We start from the raw sequence: 19,430 nt of genomic DNA on the forward strand, positions 1-19,430 counted from the left end.
CTGAGAGTTTTCTGGCGGGTTTGAAAAGTGGAGATGTTGCCTATAGCAACCAATCAGATTCTAGCTGTCATTTTGTTGAATGTACTAAATAATGATAGCTAGAATCTGATTGGTTTTTCAAACCCGCCGGAAAACTCTCAGCTTGATACATTTACCCACTGGTGTTAAATGTTATTATGCGATGTTTTTTCCTCTGTTTGTTTTTTATGTATTTATATACTCCATATGATGACGTGATTGAGAGAGTACATCCATCTGTGAATTAGGGGTTCTTCACTCACACAATATAAATTCATCCCCTCTGGAATCCACCATTACAAAAGTCTCTGTACTTTGATATAATTGGCGGTAAAGGCCTTCCTCGTGGAATTTGTAGTTTATTTTGATGAACATCAACTTTTCCACAAATTTTAGGAAATAGCCTCCTGCGCTGATCGCTGACAAGGTTCCTGGCCGGCTGTGCTGAAAACTCTTTCTCAGTAAACACTGGAGGCTGGGCAGCTTAGGTATTGCAAAGCGAGTTTGTACATGGGTCTCCAAATTGCCAATTTTTCCTCCAGTATGTAAAGGGACTGCCTGACGTGTCTATTTGTATGCTGTCATTAAAATAACCCTCCACCATTCTTTGGATGTTGATAGTAGCATCAGGTGGAATTATGGCAGAGGTGTCACTATTTTTGGGCAATTCTTTTAGGCCAGACTAAATGTTAAAATGTTGTGCTGACTCATCTGCACTACCACTGGTCTCTTGAAAAAGCTAAGTGTTTTCCTAGCAGCAGCTAAGTGAGAAACTGAAGGAGGAGACGTCTTTATATCATGTACCACTTGAGCTGTCAGTTGAAAAGAAAGAGGAGACATAGCTTTTAAACCTAGGATCAAGCACAGTTGCCAAAATGTAGTGATCCCATTTCAAGATGTTGATGATTCTTGGATCAAAAATAGTGACAGCTCCGCTGTAAAATGAACTACAAATTCCACGAGGAAGGCCTTTACCGACAATTTCATCAAAGTACAGAAACTTCTGTAATGGTGGATTCCAGCTGGGATAAATTAATATTGTGTGAGGATGATGTACACACTGATGAGGGTGAGGCTGATGACTGTGTAGAATACAGGTGCTGGGATCTAGCTGAGAGAAGGGAGCTAGCTGATGCTGATATGCTTGTTATTATTTTGGGTAGAATGGCATGTTGGCAATTTTATGTTTTTGTACAGTAAACTTTCCCTTTATTAGAGAGGTGTTTTTTTCTTTACCAGTGTAAAAGCTTGTTTATATATATATACATACGAGGTATGTCTATTAAATAACGAGACTGTGATTCCACCTAGTAAACAAAGCAATCAAAACCGGTTATAACTGCATACGTAGTAACCTTGAACATGTCTGAACCTGCATGACAAGCTGCAACACTCTATGACGTTCAGTTGATTGTGAGTCGCCGTTTAGTTTGGTTGTGTTTTCTGTAGAGTGCCGAAAAAATGCTAAAAGTTGAATAACATGTCAAATTGAAACTTTTAGCAAAATTGCACAAAACACAGAATGACACAGATCCAAACCTGTTTAATAAAGTAATCACTTGTGATGAGACCTGGGTCTTCCAGTACGATCCTGAAACAAAAAGACAGTCAATGTACTGGAAAACACCGTCATCACCAAGAATGAAAAAAACTTGTCAAAGCAAGTCAAAATTCAAAGCCATGCTCATTGTTTTTTTCGATATCAAGGGTGTAATTTTGGAAGAATGGGTTCCAGAAAGCACAACAGTTAATCAGCATTATTATAAGAAAGTTTTGAAAAAGCTGAGAGAAAGAGTCAGAAAGAAAAAGCCGCAACTGTGGAAAAATGGTTTCTTTCTTCACCAGGACAATGCGCCAGCTCACACAGCACTTTCTGTGAAGCAGTTTTTGACCGATAAACACATTAATACACTTGAACATGCTCCATATCCGCCCGATTTAGCACCTTGCGATTTTTATCTTTTCCCAAAAGTTAAATCAGTGCTTAAAGGGACACATTTTGAGTCACTTGATGCTGTAAAGAAGAAAACAGCAGATATGTTGAAACAAGTGACAGAAATTGATTTGCTCCACGTCTTTGACCAGTGGAAAACAAGACTACAGTGATGTATTAGTGCAAATGGGGAGTATATTGAAGGGGACAAACATTAAATTTGTAATACCAATAATAAAGGTGAGCTATTTAATCAGTCTCGTTATTTAATAGACATATCTCGTGTATATATATATATATATATATATATATAGAGAGAGAGAGAGAGAGAGAGAGAGAGAGAGAGAGAGAGAGAGAGAGAGAGAAAGAGACTCCGAGGGTGGATAAAGGAAGGATATGAAAACATGAATGTTGACCTAGTACTTAATAAGCAAGATCGGAGGCAATGTAATTATAGGATAAGGGTGTAGGACAGGGAGAAAGGAATGAGAATAATGAGAGAAAATGATAATGTTAGAACCACAATGTTTCTTTTAACGTACAAATTAAATTCAATTAAATTAAATATGACATTTTTACCCCTGTAAAAATCAAACAGAAAATCTTCTTGCCTGCTGCACTCCAAATGGAAATACCAATTAAGTAATAGAAATAGACATCCACAACTTCATATAATATAGCGGCAACAAAAACAAATACAATTCTAGTAACTAGAGGGGGCAATCTGCAATCAACCAATCAAAAGCGGCTATATAGTACTGCAGATTGTTTTCATTATTATTGTATCTTTTTGCACCAGCCAGGCCCTACCAAAAGGGGGGGGGGGGGTTAGGGGGGGGTAATTTCCCTGGGCCTCAAACTGCAGTGGTCTTAAAAATTCCAACTTGTTTTTGTGTTATGATTTTTTTTTTTTAATATTTATCCATTTGCTAATCTGGCAATATCCAAAGTAATGCAAGTTGAAACATAGCACCTAAATATGTTTGGTTAAATTGGCATAATGTTTAGCAGCGCATGCGCTTATTGCTCTCTCTATGCATAATGCATCTAGCCACACAGACACATGAGAACATCACTTGTCCTTGAGATTTGCCAGGGGGAGTGACTCGCAACTTCGCAAGGAAATAGTTTGTTTATAATTAGGAAACTGGACTGGACTGTTTGATGTTCAATGTTTAGTCGAGGAATTGCAGAATTGGCGTGTTAGGTAAGTTAATTTTATACATTTTTTATTACAATGTTTATGCTTGTAAAGATTCTACAGGTTTTGTATTTATTAATACATTTTAAAATATCACTTTTTTTTACATGAACAGCTGAATGCTTTTAAAGGTAAATAGCATAAATTTGGTGTCCGGGCCCTAACTAGGGTGGTGCTGCCAATACCTTGGGGGCGAAACCAATCTGTCACCACAATGTTCACTTGCTGGGTGCAATATTTTATAAGCGGTGTGCCCAGCTCATTCTCTGAAGTCTCTTTCTGGTTCCCAAAGAGCTATAGAAACTTCAGGAGAGGGAGGGAGAGTAACGTCTGTGTAAGTCGAATAATTGGATGAAGTTGTTTCAATTAATAACCATCAATTTAAATTGACTTTATGTGAAAATATGCGAATAGCACGCTGCGACGTGGAATAGCGTATATATAGCAATAACACGTGTGAACACTTCTGCATATACTTACACACATTCACTTGTAAATAGTTTACCTTAATAAAGTTCCAACACACAGTCTTTTATAGCCGAGTGTAATAGATTTAATAGTTTAATACAATAATGTTAAAACTACTTTGTTCATGTCTAAGGTTCAGGATATAGGAAACATATGATGTTTAGTGTCATTCTAACCCACTTTTCACCATCAGACATCCGCTACTATTGGTTAAATGGTCGCTTTTTGCGTATGCAAATTATGGATGATAGAGGAATAATGATCACAATGATATTGTGTGTGTAATGCAAATAGACCAGTTTAAACCAGCATTTCAGCGGGAAGACACGTATGCAACTAACTGTTGGAGAGTTGACCCTCACCCTTGGAGGGCATTGTTTGAACCGACCTATGACCTGCATTATACTGGACTGACCTGAATCCTGAACCTATGGAAACATGCCAAGACATCACTACGGTTTTTTATGTATCACAAACTGTATATAAACCAGGCTCACTATACAGTCTACTTGACCACAGAATTCAGGATTGAATGACTGTATGCTGGCTTGTGTATGTATCGGCTGTACTTATCCTAATGAATTGTTATTAGTTGCATCTTGCTATTGAATCTTTTTGTGCGTCGGAACCACAAAATTTGAAGCGGACAATTTTCATTGATAGCGACTAGACGAACATAACACGCCTGAGCATGGGGGCGGGGCTACACGGACTGAGCAGCACCTGTCAGACTTACAGGGAGGAGGAGGAGCTGCAGGCAGAAAAACTCACTGTTTTCTGAATTAAGCAGTGGTGGCCATTGGCGCGGCATGTGCAATGTACTGAGACCCATGGAGATAATGGGGCCTGCTGCATGGCAGATGCAGAGGGTCAGGGGCGCCTGGTTCCCTCCTTCCCATCTCCTTGCAGTGGTGCCTACAGCATGCTAGTTCCGCCTTTGGAAGTTACTGGGGTAGAATTAGGGTAAGTGTGTGTGTGTGAGTGTGTGTTTATGAGTGTGATTTCTGGGGTAGAATTAGGTTAAGTGTGTGTATGGGGGGGCGGTCAGTTGTGGTGCTGGGATAAATTAGGGTTGTGGGAGAAATGATTTGAGGTGCTAGAAAAGGGCAATGGCATGAGGAGAGCAGTGTGAGGTGTGATGAGGCAGCACAAGCTGTGGGGTGAGCAATGAAGTGAGATGGGGCAGTGTGAGCTGTGAGGGAGCAAGCCTTTAACTCATCCCCTCCCATGTGTCTTCGGTTTCCAGAAATTTATAATGGTAATTTCGATAACAAAAATAATAATTTTTATATAATTGATGTTTTAGAATATTACGAGAAACCATATGATGTCATCAAGGAATTTTGAAAGTGGGGCCCCTAAAAGGCGATGGCAACAATCAATGGAAGCCGAATCTAAAAAGTTAAGGCCAATAACATCATTTTTTAAATCATTGGTACAAGAAAATACTCCTCAACCATGTGATCCAACAAGTGCTTCAGAATCAGGAACATCAGGATCAAACCCAGTTGAAAGTGAAAGCAGTCAAACCACCGCAACTACAAAAGATGAGAATTCTGTTCCAAATGCAATGTCTTATGGGTGAAGTTCAACAAACGAATGAAGGCATTTGTCGAGAAGGAATCGTGCCAACAGCGATATCTCCAAGCCTGCTGACACCGAGACAAGCAGCAGAAGATCCTGTTTACAATCCAGAAATTCTACTGCAAGAACACCGAGAACCAGAAGAGCAGGAATTAATTTCTGCTGAAAGTTTTACCACAATCGACATTGGTATTATCAACAAAAGCAATGCTGCCCAAATGAAGTGATTTCTTAAGACTCCTAGTTTAGAAATACCAAATAACATTCCACGAGATGCTAGTACGCATGCTATTCCTTTTTGTCTACTTTAGAAAAACCTTGCGAATGATGAGACCTGCCCACCAGACTGGTTATACTGGAGTGTAGCAAAACAATCTTTCCCCTGTGCGTTTTGCTTCATTTTTAATAAAAGTGCAGCAATCGCTTTGAATCCGGATGGAGTAGAAGAAATTGTACAAAAGAATACCATCACATGAGATTTCAACGCTGCACAAAGAAAATTATGTGCCACGAAAGTCATCCTTCAGAGCAATATAATCTGAAACTTCAATGGCAGTTTACTCTTTGCCAAAATTACTATGGACGCTAATTATTGAGAACAAATTCTTGAGCGCATCCTGCATGTCATTCTTTATATTTCTGAGCAGAGATTAGCTTTCTTTGATTCCAGTTCTCACATTGGTGACCGTAATAACGGAAACTTTCTGTGTATAATTTAGCTTATTAGCATTTATGACCTGATATTATTGAGGCATGTTAAATCTGCTTGAAAACTTTCCGCAACAATACAAGAAAGATATTGTCCAAAATTTCAGTGACAAACTAATTTTCCTGGAGCGAATTTATAATACAAACTTTACGTTGGAAAGCAAGTCAAAGAAACTGTTTACAGATATTCTAGAACTAGGACTTTCTGTGGTGTTTCCCAAGATCACAATTATTTTGCACAGTTTCCTGTTTGCCAGCATCTGTTGCTTCAGTGTGATGAAGATCATAAAAATGTCATCACTCAACTATGGGGCAAGAGTGACTGAATGGGCTGGCCATGCTCAATATTAACTGTGATGTGGCACAAAAGTTGAATTTTTCCAAACTGATTGCTGCATTTGCAGAAAAAAAGCTACAAAAGTACTTCTAATTTGAAATCTCCACTATATCAGTATATGTATGCATTATTTTATTTGTAAATTTTAATAAAGTTAAGCATTAAAATACATTTTAAATGCATTTTAATGTTTTTTGTTGTTGTTTTTTTTTAAGAAAGAGGGGGTAGGGGCCCTCTTATTTTGGATTTCCCTGGGCCTCTATGAACCTCTGAAAGGACCTGGCACCAGCCCACCAGCACCCACAAGAGATAAGCTTCCTGATAGGTATAAATGCATCTGTGTTCAGGTCTACCTCAGTCTCTTTTACCTATATACTTACTGTACTCATTCTATGCTGGTCCACCGCTCCCCTACCTCTATCCTCCTCTCCAGTTGTAAGGAGTCTTAAGTTTATGATGCAACATGATTTGCATATGAGTGTATGCGTATATTTATTTGGTGTGCATGCACCATAAAAAAAGATGTATTTTGCACAAATAAAACAAATGTATGTCCAACTCTATGTGAGTCCCTATGTAGCTACATTCCTTTTACAGCTGAGGGAAACTATAGTCTGACATACAATATTTAAACGTTAAAATATCTTCCATATCCATTTTTCTTCTTTTTCTTCTTTGTGCCAATAAATACAAAATATTAAATGTGGCTTTGCTAGAGCAATTTATAACTATTTAACAACTTTACACAATGACACATTTGAGTCCCAATGATGTATAAGGCACCATGTACATGTGAACAGTTAAAAAAAATACTGATAACTTATGTTAGCCATTTCTTTAATGAAAACAAAATAATATTGTACAAAATAATATTAAAATATTATTAATAATTATATTATTATATTTGTAGTACACACTAGATTTGGGAAGATTGATCATGAGTTTGCACCACAAATGACCTAGTAACCCATATTTTAAGTTCCATGCCTTATAATTATAATCCTTGCTTTAAACTCACTATTGTTTGCCTTTTTTTGTTGATTTTTTTGCCTTATAGTATTTATGGTTCCTCTTCAGTTCAACATGGTATCTAATGATCTATATCATCAAAAGTGATTTTTTTTTTTAGGTATCTTCATATATCATTCCTTAATCAAACCATACTACTCATACTCTAATGCAGTTGCCATCCATCCTACTCCCTGTAGTGTTTCAATTCAGTCAGTTCATTATCCACCCATAATTTAATCACAATCCAAATACCAGCTAATGATCACATGATCACACAAGTCAGCGAGTAGGATAGGTCATGTGAGGAAACTGAGAAAAGGCTGACACATGACTGTCACTGCAAGCAAGCATTGCGTCAGTCTGGATAACTAACATAACTTGAGAATACCAGGGGGAGCTATGGGCAAGCAAGAAACTCTATACAAGCTAGTATACATTCTGCACATGAAATCAGAGTACATATGTGTTTTACCAGACTTTATAAACAAGAAATATGAAGCTGCCGTCGAGCATCAGTAAAGTAATGTTACAAAATACAATCTCATATTTAAGCGGTCATCTTGGGGCATAGCTGGAGTAACGTTACTGAATTCACAATAAGAGCAGATAATATATGATTTAAAATGTGTAGACCACTTACTTACACGTTTATATATAAAACCATTTTGCATGTAGCAATGTTTTATTCAATAATATACAATTCTAAATAAATGCTAGTAATATGCACTAACATGCATACCCTCTGTAGTGGAATTTAAAATAATGTCCAATAATGAAGTCCAACTCATCACACCCAGAAATTAGCAGAATAACACATTTTACTTTATACTGCCACCACAAAGGGTTAAGGATGCCTTCCACCTCACCAAGGCACATTTATATTATACTGCTATAGAGCAAAGGCTAAACTCACATAGTCTAACTCCATTACTCTTACTGATCAATCATCACTATACAAATTCATTTTATATTTCCACAGACAAAAGAAAGTCACAGTGATTATATATAAAAACAGATTCATACAAATTATATTAATTGAATATGAAGGTAACCAGAAATTAACCATATTATTTTAAGGAGGGGTTGTCCAAAATGGATAACCTCTTTATAATATCGTAACAACAATATATAGATGCCTACCAAACAAATTCTGACTATAATTTAGCACTTTCATGATTTAATACCTACTAGATTACACAAGTATCTGGCTTGCAGAACCTAAGTGTGTTTCAATCCCTTGTTTTAAACACCCTTGTGCATGGGAGAAATGAGTGGTCACTGAGCCATAACTAGGAGAAACTCCATCCTACATACATCAATGACACAGCCTACTTATACAATGTTTGCAGCTTCAGCGTTTATTATGTTTTTACACTCAGTAGCATAATTAGAGCCAAAGAAACCTAAGCTTCTCCGACACGGACACAGAAAGAAAAAGAACTCGTGTCTCTAAGGATCTCCTCATATTGACTAATTCACATTCAGTTTTCATTCTGTTAAGTGGAGGTCCTTCCTGAGAAAGAAACGTCATGTTCTGGGAAAGGAAAGGGTGGTTTATCGCTTAGTTTGTGATTGTTTGTGACACAGTGCTGAAGAGATTGGCCTCCTGTGTAAGGCTGGGTGCACAGTACAGAATTTTCTGACCAATGTGTTATCTACAACGATTGTACCAACGACTGAAAAAAAGTCCTGATCAGCATGCTGATTCATGCGTACACACTATACATGTTTTAAAAGAATTACCCTTTGATATGTGCTCTTCACCTGTTATAACTGGCGGCTGAAAAGATGATGACACTGTAAATTCTATGGAGATCCTGATCGTGAGTGCATACACACTGCAGGATTGGAACGACATTGGAACGTGATTTATAGTTCTGCTGGACAACCAAATCAAACGATGATCTGTACTTTGGAACGACTATCGTTCATTGTCTAAGTGTACACACTAATTTGATGTAAAACGGTAGTTTATCGCTTGATTGACCTAATACTTGACTGAAAACACTGTAGTGTGTACCCAGCCTAAACTACCACTGCCAGAGAGGTTGCAACATTACTCTTTATCTGTCAATCAATCACTCTCAGACTCGCTCAGTACTCCTCATCTCAGGCCATGGAGGGTTAAAAGTGAACAGGGACCTCTGCATATGCAGTTTTAGTAAGTTAGTTGGTTAGCTACTGAAATGGGTACAGTAGCAGCATACAAACAGTTGTTAGGAGGAATGGGCGCCAGATCACCTCTCTTTAAATAAACACACAACTTTATTACATTGCCTTTTTGTTCTCCCGAGTATAGGTCTTTATTGAAGTACACATAAAGACAGTCGCTCACACAGATAAACAAAAACTGACACCCTCTGTCTGTCAGAACTATCACAATGTCTCTCACCCTCTCGCCTCTACCACTGCCAGCCTCTATAGGTTTCTTTGCTTTTACACTCAGGTTGCTGTAATGCTCTGGCACCTCAGGGACTGACTTGACTCACAAGCTCCTGCTAGCAATCTCCCATTTTGGCATCCCAGTCCTCATTATTTGTTTCCCCAGAAGGGCAGGTTTACTAAACTCTGCACCAGTCTAAATATGGAGTTTATGGAGTTTTCATACACACACATCGCAGGCTCCTCACAGGGTTCACTAAATTCTGGAGCATCCACATCAGAACGTTACATTGGACTGTCAGTTCACTCAGCATTTCTTTGTCTTACTATAATCAAATGGTATTTTGTGGCATATGTCTCAACATCTGAGGAACCACATAGGAGCAGGCAATTTAAAACCTCCGATACAGCCACACACAATAAATTATTTTGCAAAGCAGTTCATTATGACCTAGGGAAACACTTATAAGTACACATCAGGAAATTTATTATCAGCAGGAGATGCTTTGTTAGACAGAAACTTTCCAAGTAACTAAATGTGTAGTTCTGCTTTTTCTAACACTGATGTTCTTGATAATGTTTTTAAGGTAATGTTACCAGACCACCAACAAAGACAAGGAGAATATTTTAACAATGTAAGAAAACATTATTCAAACAGCAGAGAACGGTAATTGTTTAAATGAATATGCCCACAAAAGCTTAAACAAGCATATATACAGCCACAAGCATATATACAGCCACAACAAATGTAGGCTGCACATGCAGATATCATCCTGGCAATCTACAATCCATACTGCATCTATGTGCCTCGTAGCAGTACAAGATTTTGGAACCTAATGCAAAGTTGACCATGTGGGCTCCATTATCCATTGCCACCAATATAGTTTACATATTATATCCATCTATCACCCACACATTATACCAGAAGTTTTCCACACATATTAAACTAGAACAGTGACCCCTTATAATATGCCAGTACAGTGACCTAACACTATATACCAGTATAGTGACCCTGTGTAAGACATATTCTAGTGACCAGTATACCATGCAGAGCTCATTTTGATGAACAAAAACACATGCGGTCTAAGACAGTGATCATTATTGCATGAAGTGACCATTCTAGGATACCATGAATAGACCTTTTACTTGGTTAAAATACCATGCATACCCCATTTTGGAGACCAGTATAACATGAAGAGTGCTTTTCTAGAAACTAAAATCTCTGATCAAGCCTGGCCCTATTTGTAGTTTTCTTTGGTATGACACAGATTTACTTTGTAGGTGAGAATGCCTTTATCATAGGTTAACAAAACCTTTCTCAGTAAATTGTTGCCATAACCAGCAATAGACAGATATACTGCAAACTACATGTACATCTCCTGTAACTGTCTTTAAAAAACTATGACATAATTTGATTACATCATATTTGTTAACTCAATTCAATAACTGGATAAAGTTACATTCATCAATGATGCTGGTACAACAACTTGTTTAAAATAATTTGTATGATTGCGTAGGTTGTATACTGGAAAGTGACTGAATAGACACTTATACAGTGTATTAAATCAAACGTGTGAAAACTGTAACACTTAATTCAACATATATGGGATAATGTACCCCCTACTGTTCCAACCTCTGCATATCATAGTAACACACCTCCTTCCTTCTCATTGGTGGAGAGAGAGGGTGGGGTGTATATGGTGTAATTGCCGTCTCTATTACCTTTCATAGAAGAAGTGGTAAGTAATGAAAATGGAGTCCACCCCTGCATTTGATCACACGATGCTGCTGCTCCCAGACACTGACAGATGCTGATGAGAGCACCGCAATCCCAGCCTTTCAGTGCCTGGGAACGTCAGCATCACAGGATTAGATGAAGTGGTGGACTCCAGATAGCCTAGCTGCCATTTCTACTATCTAAGATAAGAGAAGCGGTGGGGGTAGAGAGTGTTGGTGGGGGACAAATAATGGTCGATGGTGGGTAATAATGAATGGAGATATTGAACGCTGGGATAATGAAAGAGGTGTGATGAATAACAGTGTGAAGGGAGTTAATGAGTGAAGATAATAAGGGGGGGTAATGAATTCTCGGAAAATAGCGGGGCTGTGTGGGGAAATTTGCTATAGTGATAAATATATCAAAACGGCACTGCCAAACCATTGCAAACAAATAAATATTTTGCATAATATGATGAAATTTATATAATCATTTTATGAAATTAAATTATTTATATTTGTAAATGTTTGGCAGCGCTGGTTTGGTATATATGTCACTGTAACTAATTATCATTATTTATTTATTTATTTATAAGGCGCCACAGATTTCGTAGCACTGAATACAGAAGCAAGTAACAAATAGATGAGGTAATACATATAAATAGCAGAGATGAGTTTGAGTAATGCTATGGGGACTCACACAGAGTGCAGCAAAAAACGTGACAGGACAAACAAGGGAGTCAGAAAGTAGACAGATGTGGGACAATAGGTAGAGAGGACCCTGCCCGTGAGAGCTTACATTCTAGAGGGAGGGGTGCTGAGAGACAGTAGGACCAACTGGGAGAAAATGGAAATGGCAGGCGAAGGAAGAGGTGATGGATAGAATGGATAGGAGTTGGTAGGATAGGCGACCTTGAAAAGGTGGGTTTTGATCAGGGCCTGATCAGCCAACAGGCTGACCAGGCTGCAGCCTGGGGCACTGGGTTGGGGGGGGGGGCGCAGCAGCGCTGTTTAGTTGAAAAAAAATTCCTTTTTTTTTTTTGCCCGAATCAACCCACCCGTCCCCTCCCGCCCTGCCCCCAAATTCCTACCTTATGCGGTCCACCCATGTGTATGGAGTCCACCTATGACTCCATACACAGGCTCAGCTCCAGTAAGCAAAAGACGGCAGATGACAGCTAATCAAAAGCTGTCAGCTGCCGTCAGTGCTGTGCGCGGTGCGCTGTTCAGTGTGGTCACATGAGATGTTAACATCTCACGTGACCACACTAAGCAGATAGACCGCGCCCGCACTGAAACAACAGTCACCGCCGGAGAAGAACAGAAGATGAGATCACATTTCTCGGCAGGTAAGTAAAAGATTGAATGGCTGCCCAGGGAGTGATAATACCCGGGGGGGGGGGGGAGTAATGCATTTGCAGGCACAGGCACAAATAACTACGGGTGGGGGGGCTTCTCGGGGGATGCAGCACAGGCACAAATAACTACTGGGGTGGGGGTGCAGCACAGGCACAAATAACTACTGGGGTGGGGGGGCAACACAGGCACAAATAACTACTGGGGTGGGGGGGCAGCACAGGCACAAATAACTACTGGTGTGGGGGGGCAGCACAGGCACAAATAATTACTGGGGGGGGGCAGCACAGGCAGAAATAATTATTGGGGGGGCAGCACAGGCACAAATAATTACTGGGGGGGCAGCACAGGCACCAATAATAACTTGGGAGGGCGGGCAGCACAGGCCCAGCGCACAACTAAAAAATTTTTTGGGGGGGGGGGCAGCACAGGCACAAATAATTGCTGGGGGGGACAGCACAGGCACAAATAATTACGGGGGGGAAGCTGCAGGGGGATAAATATTTTTCTCTATATGGGAACCAGAGGTGAGATCATGACTCGGGGGAGGGGGGGGGGGGTAAATAAGCTGCAGAGGGCATAAAAATTATAAATTGGCTAAGGGCTGGGGGTTTAATGAACTGACTGTCAGGGGGTTCATAGATGTTAGTGTATGATTGTAAATAATTTTCATATCTTTTATTATCTATATATGCCTGTACTAAGGGGTTGTTTTATTTTATCATAATGGAGTGTTGTGTTGTAATCATTCAGGGTTTGTTAACATTTTGCATTTTTGCACATTTTCAATACAAGACCCCAAGGTTCCAGAAGCCAACTGACAACAATACGTCAAGAACAAGCAAGAGAGGACATCAGGTAGTCTACGCTGCAAGATCAGGTAAGAGAGAAGAGCAAAATCTGTCTAACATTGAATGTGGATTTTTACTTAAGTGACATTTTAATGTGTTTTCAAACTGTAGGCCTGATTCATTAATTTAAGGAATTAAAAAAATAAGTAAGTTTTCACTTGAAGAAAACCATGTTACAATACAAGGGGTACATATTAGTTTATTATTTTGCACATAAGTTAAATACTGGCTGTTTTTTAATGTTACACACAAATACTTGCTAGCTAAATGTTTACACTTCAATTTAAAGTTGACCTAGGACATGACCTACCCTAACTATAAACCTGGCCTCACATTTTAATTTACACCCCCCACCAATGCAACATGGTTTTGCCCATGTGCAAAGTTACAATTTTTGGGGGATTTCCTTTCCTCAATGAATCAGGGCCTGTGAACAGCAATAGTGAAGGATTTGCATTTATTGATGTCAATAATAATACATATATATATATATATATATATATATATATATATATATATATACATACACACACACACACACACACACACACTGGTAAAGTGGGCTGGTAGACTGTCTACTGCCTTAATTGTAAAACTGTTCTAAGTTTCCACTCTGAACACTGTGTATAAATATAGAAATATAGGTATTGGCTGGGGCGGAAGGCGCGCCGCAGGGGGGTGGGGGCAACCGGTGTGTTAGCCTGGGGCGGCTGGAACCCTTAATCAGGCCCTGGTTTGATTGAGCATTTGAGGGACTGAAGGTTGGGGGAGAGTCGAGTGAGACAGGGTAGGGAGTTCCAAAGATTAGGGGCAGCACAGCAGAAGTCTTGAAGGCAAACATGGGAGGAGGTAATGAGAGGTGTATTGAGGCGGAGGTCAGAGACAGAACGGAGTGGCCGGATGGGTATGTACCTTGAGACAAGGTCAGAGATGTTCTGGGGAGAAATTTTGGTACGGTCTTTGTAAGTGAGGGTAAGAAGTTTGAACTGAATTCTGAAACAGATAGGGAGGGAGCCAATGAAGGAATTTACACAGAAGGGATCGGAACAGGTGCGGTGGGACAGGAAGATGTATAGATTGAAGGTCAAAAATGAGAGAGTCAGGAAGGCCAATGAGAAGGAGGTTGCAATAGTCAAGATGAGAAATGATGAGTGAATAGACCAGTATTTTGGTTGCTTCCTGAGAGAGGAAGGAACAGATTTTCAGGATGTTACAGAAGAGAAAGTGGCAGGATTTCTTGAGGAACTGGATATGAAGGGTAAAGCTGAGGGCTGAGTCAAGGGTGAATCCAAGGTAGCAGACTTGGCTGAAATGAGAAAGGGTGATGTTGTCAACCAAGAAGGAGATATTGGAAGGGATAGCAACATTGGTGTGAGCAACAGATGATGAGCCTGGATTTGGAGATGTTGAGTTTGAGGAAGCTCTGTGATATCCAGGTGGTTACAGCAGAGAGACAGCTAGATACTTGGGTTAGGAAGGGCAGGAGAAGGGTCAGGGGAGGAAAGATAGATTTGTGTGTCATCAGCATAAAGGTAGTATTGGAAGCCAATTGATTGAATGAGTTCACGGAGAGAGGTGGTGTAGGGAGGGAAGAGCAGAGGGCCAAGGACAGAGCCTTGTGGAGCTCCAATAGAAAGGGGAAGAGGAAAGGAGAAAGAGTCGGAAGCAGACACGCTAAAAGAGCAGCAGAGAGGTAGGAGGCAGAACAGGAGAGCTGTTTCGTGAAAACATAGGGATTAAAGGGTGGTGAGGAGGAGAGAATGATCAACAGCGTCAAAAGCTGCAGAGGAGTCGAGGAGTACGAGAAGGGATAAGTGACTTTTGGACTTAGCTGAGAGTAGGTAATATGTCACTTTAGTGAGGTGTCAGCATCTGCCTGCAGCTTTCTGCATTTGCATACTGCTCTGTATTGTTAGCTCCTGCTTCCAGGACTTTTGGACTTGTTGTATTATGTATTATCTGGCAGTACCTCTATTCACCTGAGGTGCTGCTATTGTGCCTTTTCCTTTGTCATTACTAGGGGTTAAACTGTTGCACCAATGATCTCCTACACCTGGTGATTCCCTATTTATACCCGCTTCTCTCTATTACCTGTGCTGGTCATTTTTGTCTTGTTCCTATTCCTTATGGTTGTATTCTCCTGCTTCTCCTGTGCTCCGGATTTCTCTCCACCCAGCTATTCTACCTGCATCCACTGTATTCCTCTGTTACCAGTTTTCAGCTTTACTCAGTAATCCCTTTGTAGTATCAGCAACATTCGGTTCATACTATTTCCTCTATTTTCTGATTTAAACCTGCTCCATAAACACCTTATGCTTTCATCCCATCTTAGGTTCCATAGCTGTGATTTCCATTGAAGCGTGACATGAGAACAGTTTCAGTTGAATTAAGGGGACGGAAGCCAGACTGGAGAGGGTCAAAAAGAGAATAGGAAGAGAGAAAGTGGGTCAGAGATTGAAGACAAGTCGTTTGAGGATTTTAGAAGCAAAGGGAAGTAGAGATATGGGGCGATAGTTGGAAAGAAAGGATGGGTCAAGGGAAGGATTCTTGAGAATAGGGGAGATGAGAGCATGTTTGAAGGCCGAGGGGAAGATACCAGTGGAGGGATAGGGGTTAAAGAGATGAGCAAGGTGACAACAGGCATTAGAGGAAAGGGAGCGTAGGAACTTGGAGCGGTCAGGATTGAGAGGACAGATTGTAAAAGAAGAGGAGTTGAGAAGAGAGAGGATCTCATGCACAGTTACAGGAGGGTAAGAGCCAAAGGTGGCAGAGTGAGTGATAGAGAGGACAGATGGGGGGCAAATCTGATGAGAACAGATATCATTGTGGAGATAGTCAATTTTGTTTTTGACGTAGGTGTCAAGAGTGGTGATGGACGAGGGGGGAGGAGGTGGGGGAGGACACAGTAGAGAATTAATAGTAGCAAAGAGGCATAAGGGTTTATTGGACAGGAAGAAGATGAAGGATGTGTAATAGATTTGTTTGGCAAGAGAGAGGGCAGAATAGTGGGAAGAAAGGATGAATTTTAGGTGGATGAAGTCAGCAATGGAGCAGGATTTCCTCCATTGGAGTTCAGAGGAGCGGGAGCACTTTGAAAGACGAGTAAGAGGGATGTGCCATGATTGAGGTTTGGATTGGTGGAGACGAAGGGGGATGGCTGAGGCTGCAGTTCCAAGGGCAACAGATAGTTGAGACTAATATCTGTTTTATATAGCAACAGGAGGCCTGATTCAGCAAGGCACTTATCTGCCGAGTGTATCTCATACACAGAATCAGTCTGCGCATGCCCAGAAGAGACAGATACGGTCGTGAAACAGAGAGACACGGACGTGTACACAAGCAATGTTCATGCGATAGTGAGCGCTAGGAGCGCTTACTACTGCTTGCGACTTCAGGGAGGGAACTGGGAGAGGAAGGGACGTTTTGCTGTAGGCAATATACAATAGGGGCGTGCAAACTCGAAAGCATACAGCCACGTCCGAATCAAGGCCTACGCACGTCAAAGTTATTTGTGTTTTTTTCTTATCTCTCGCTCCAGTTTAAGGGCTAGTCTAGGTCTAAGTCGGCAATGATGACAGTTTCGTATGCATGCTGTAACATGAGTTTTCAATCATGAGCAACTGTAAATTTTATTTTATGTTCAGTAGACATTAAGAATGTTCTAATAAATGTATTTCAAGGAAAAACTTATTTTTTTAAAAAACAAACCCCCCTACTGTTTTATCATTAATGTCTAATGCCGTTCTTTTTAGAAATTATAATTCACATAGGGATTGGACATAGCCTGCAGCGTCTTGTGTAGTAGAGCACAGCAGACCTACACCTGTATTCAATAGCGCACGTATCTTGAGATCCATTCCTTGATGAGTTCAGGAGTCTGCAACTCATGGATATGTGCGTAAAATACGTAGCACATTCAGAATACGTGCCCTAATGAATCAGATCAAGGGAGTTTAAAAGGGTAGGTGGTTGGAAGGAGGCCTGGGGGTATATTTATTAAATTGTAGAATGTACTAAATTAATGATAAATAGAATCTGGTTACTACAGGCAACATCTAATTTTTTTCAAACCAGCAGTTTACTAAATATACCCCATGGTGTTTTTAAACCTCTAGGTTCACACCATGCATACTAGCCTTATGCCAACCTGAGGCAGGCACACTTTTGTATAAGAATAGAGGGATACCTGAGCAGGTACTTTCTCCAGGTGCCCTAGCTCATTGCTAAACCACTGCTGACAGAGAGATATACTGACACGAAAACAGACACACACTGATGGAAAGTATGCAAAACCCTGTAATGCAGATATGTTTTTTCTCTGAATTATATTTAGTTGGAACAAACATTTGTTGTTTTTTTTTGTAAATACTGTTTATTATTAACATTGCATACAAATGTACAGAAACATTTAACTGGAATCCAGCAAATATAATTCTTAGAAAGGCATGAGGCAGATATCATTTCGAGAAGCGGTATATGAAACATTTAACAACCATGTCCTCATGGTGCCCTTACATTTTGAAGTCCGCTGTGTGCTGGATCTCTAAACCACTGTGACTCATCAACAACTTTTTGAATAATAAGGGGAGGGGGTTGTAGAAGAGGGGAGAAGAAGAGCGAGGTACACTATAGGATAGTATAGGGGGGGGGATAGGCAGGAAAGGGGTAAGAGGGAGGTGAGGGAGAGGAATGATTCATGCAATGAGAAGCATAGTAGGGATTCAGTGGTAGTCTAGGCTGGGCAGTCAGGTACAAGTATAGAATCGGTTCAGAATTGAAGTAGAGGCTAGTTATGGTATAAGGTCCAAGGGGACCAGATTTTGTGGAAGGACAGGAAGGAGCCCCTCAGGATGCTGGTGATGTGTCCCATCTGATAGGTGTGCCATTCCCGGCTGTAGACCATTTGAAGTGCCGGTGGCAAGGGATTCTTCCAAGAAGCAGCGATTTGACAGGTCTCTGCACTAACAATACGTCTTAACAACTTATGGGCATGGAAGGGAAGGTCTGGGACCGGTACAAACATTAACTTTAATGGATAATAATAGTATTTAAAATGTCTCCATACAAAGAGGACATTTCATTCATATATAAAATTACATTGGTACTTAAAATATCTAGTAAACTGTATTCTAAAACCATAAAAGACATTCTTAGGAGCATAATTAATTAGCCGTGATGTTCCTTTGAACATCATGTCTGTGCACATTTTCCAGTTCTATGGTACCTGAACATCACAGATTTCTCCTCGCACCCCAATGGGGGTCATAGAGAAATCCGCAATGTTACATTACCGCGGAGTACCTCTGTGACCATTCTGGAGGCAATCTACGTTAATTGATTATGTATTCTAATGTAACATTTCTTTATCTAAGCACCATTTAGTGGACTTCTCCCCATAGTTTAGACAAGATGAGAGCACCACTCTGGGGTAGGATCTGAAACTAGTGGTGCGATTGGAGAATTTAAATGCTCTCTTCAATGCCCAGAAAAGGGTCCTAGTTCTGGGGAGTCCATTCAGGCATGACAAGTTGGTTGATTCCAAGTTGAAGCCCATTTGATACATAGCCTTGACATTACCTACTGGTCAATTGGAATAATGCTGATCCAAGCATTAACAGGGTTGACAATGAGAGAATTGTAGTCAAGAGATATCAGAGTCCCTAGTGGAAGATTAAAGAGAGCCATGCAGAGTTGCCTGGACAATGAGGGTATGTTTGCATGTACTGTCAATTCAACCTGCTCAGGGAGTAGAAGTGGTATTGATAAGACACCTGAATTTAACGATAGTGTCTGGAACCTGTAAGCTGTGCGAGACACCAGCATGTAGTGAAAGAGATAGAGGAAGAGTGATATGGAGAGTGACCA

At 40.3% G+C, this 19,430-nt stretch overlaps 1 protein-coding gene across 4 annotated transcripts in view; it reads right to left on the reverse strand.

Moving 5' to 3' along the window:
• BEST3 (bestrophin 3) overlaps positions 1–19,430 on the reverse strand; it is a 71,593-nt gene that overhangs the window by 43,573 nt on the left and 8,590 nt on the right. The gene's annotated exons all lie outside the window — the stretch shown is intronic.

The sequence above is a fragment of the Mixophyes fleayi genome, chromosome 4, assembly GCF_038048845.1.
Source record: "Mixophyes fleayi isolate aMixFle1 chromosome 4, aMixFle1.hap1, whole genome shotgun sequence".
NCBI lineage: Eukaryota > Metazoa > Chordata > Amphibia > Anura > Limnodynastidae > Mixophyes > Mixophyes fleayi.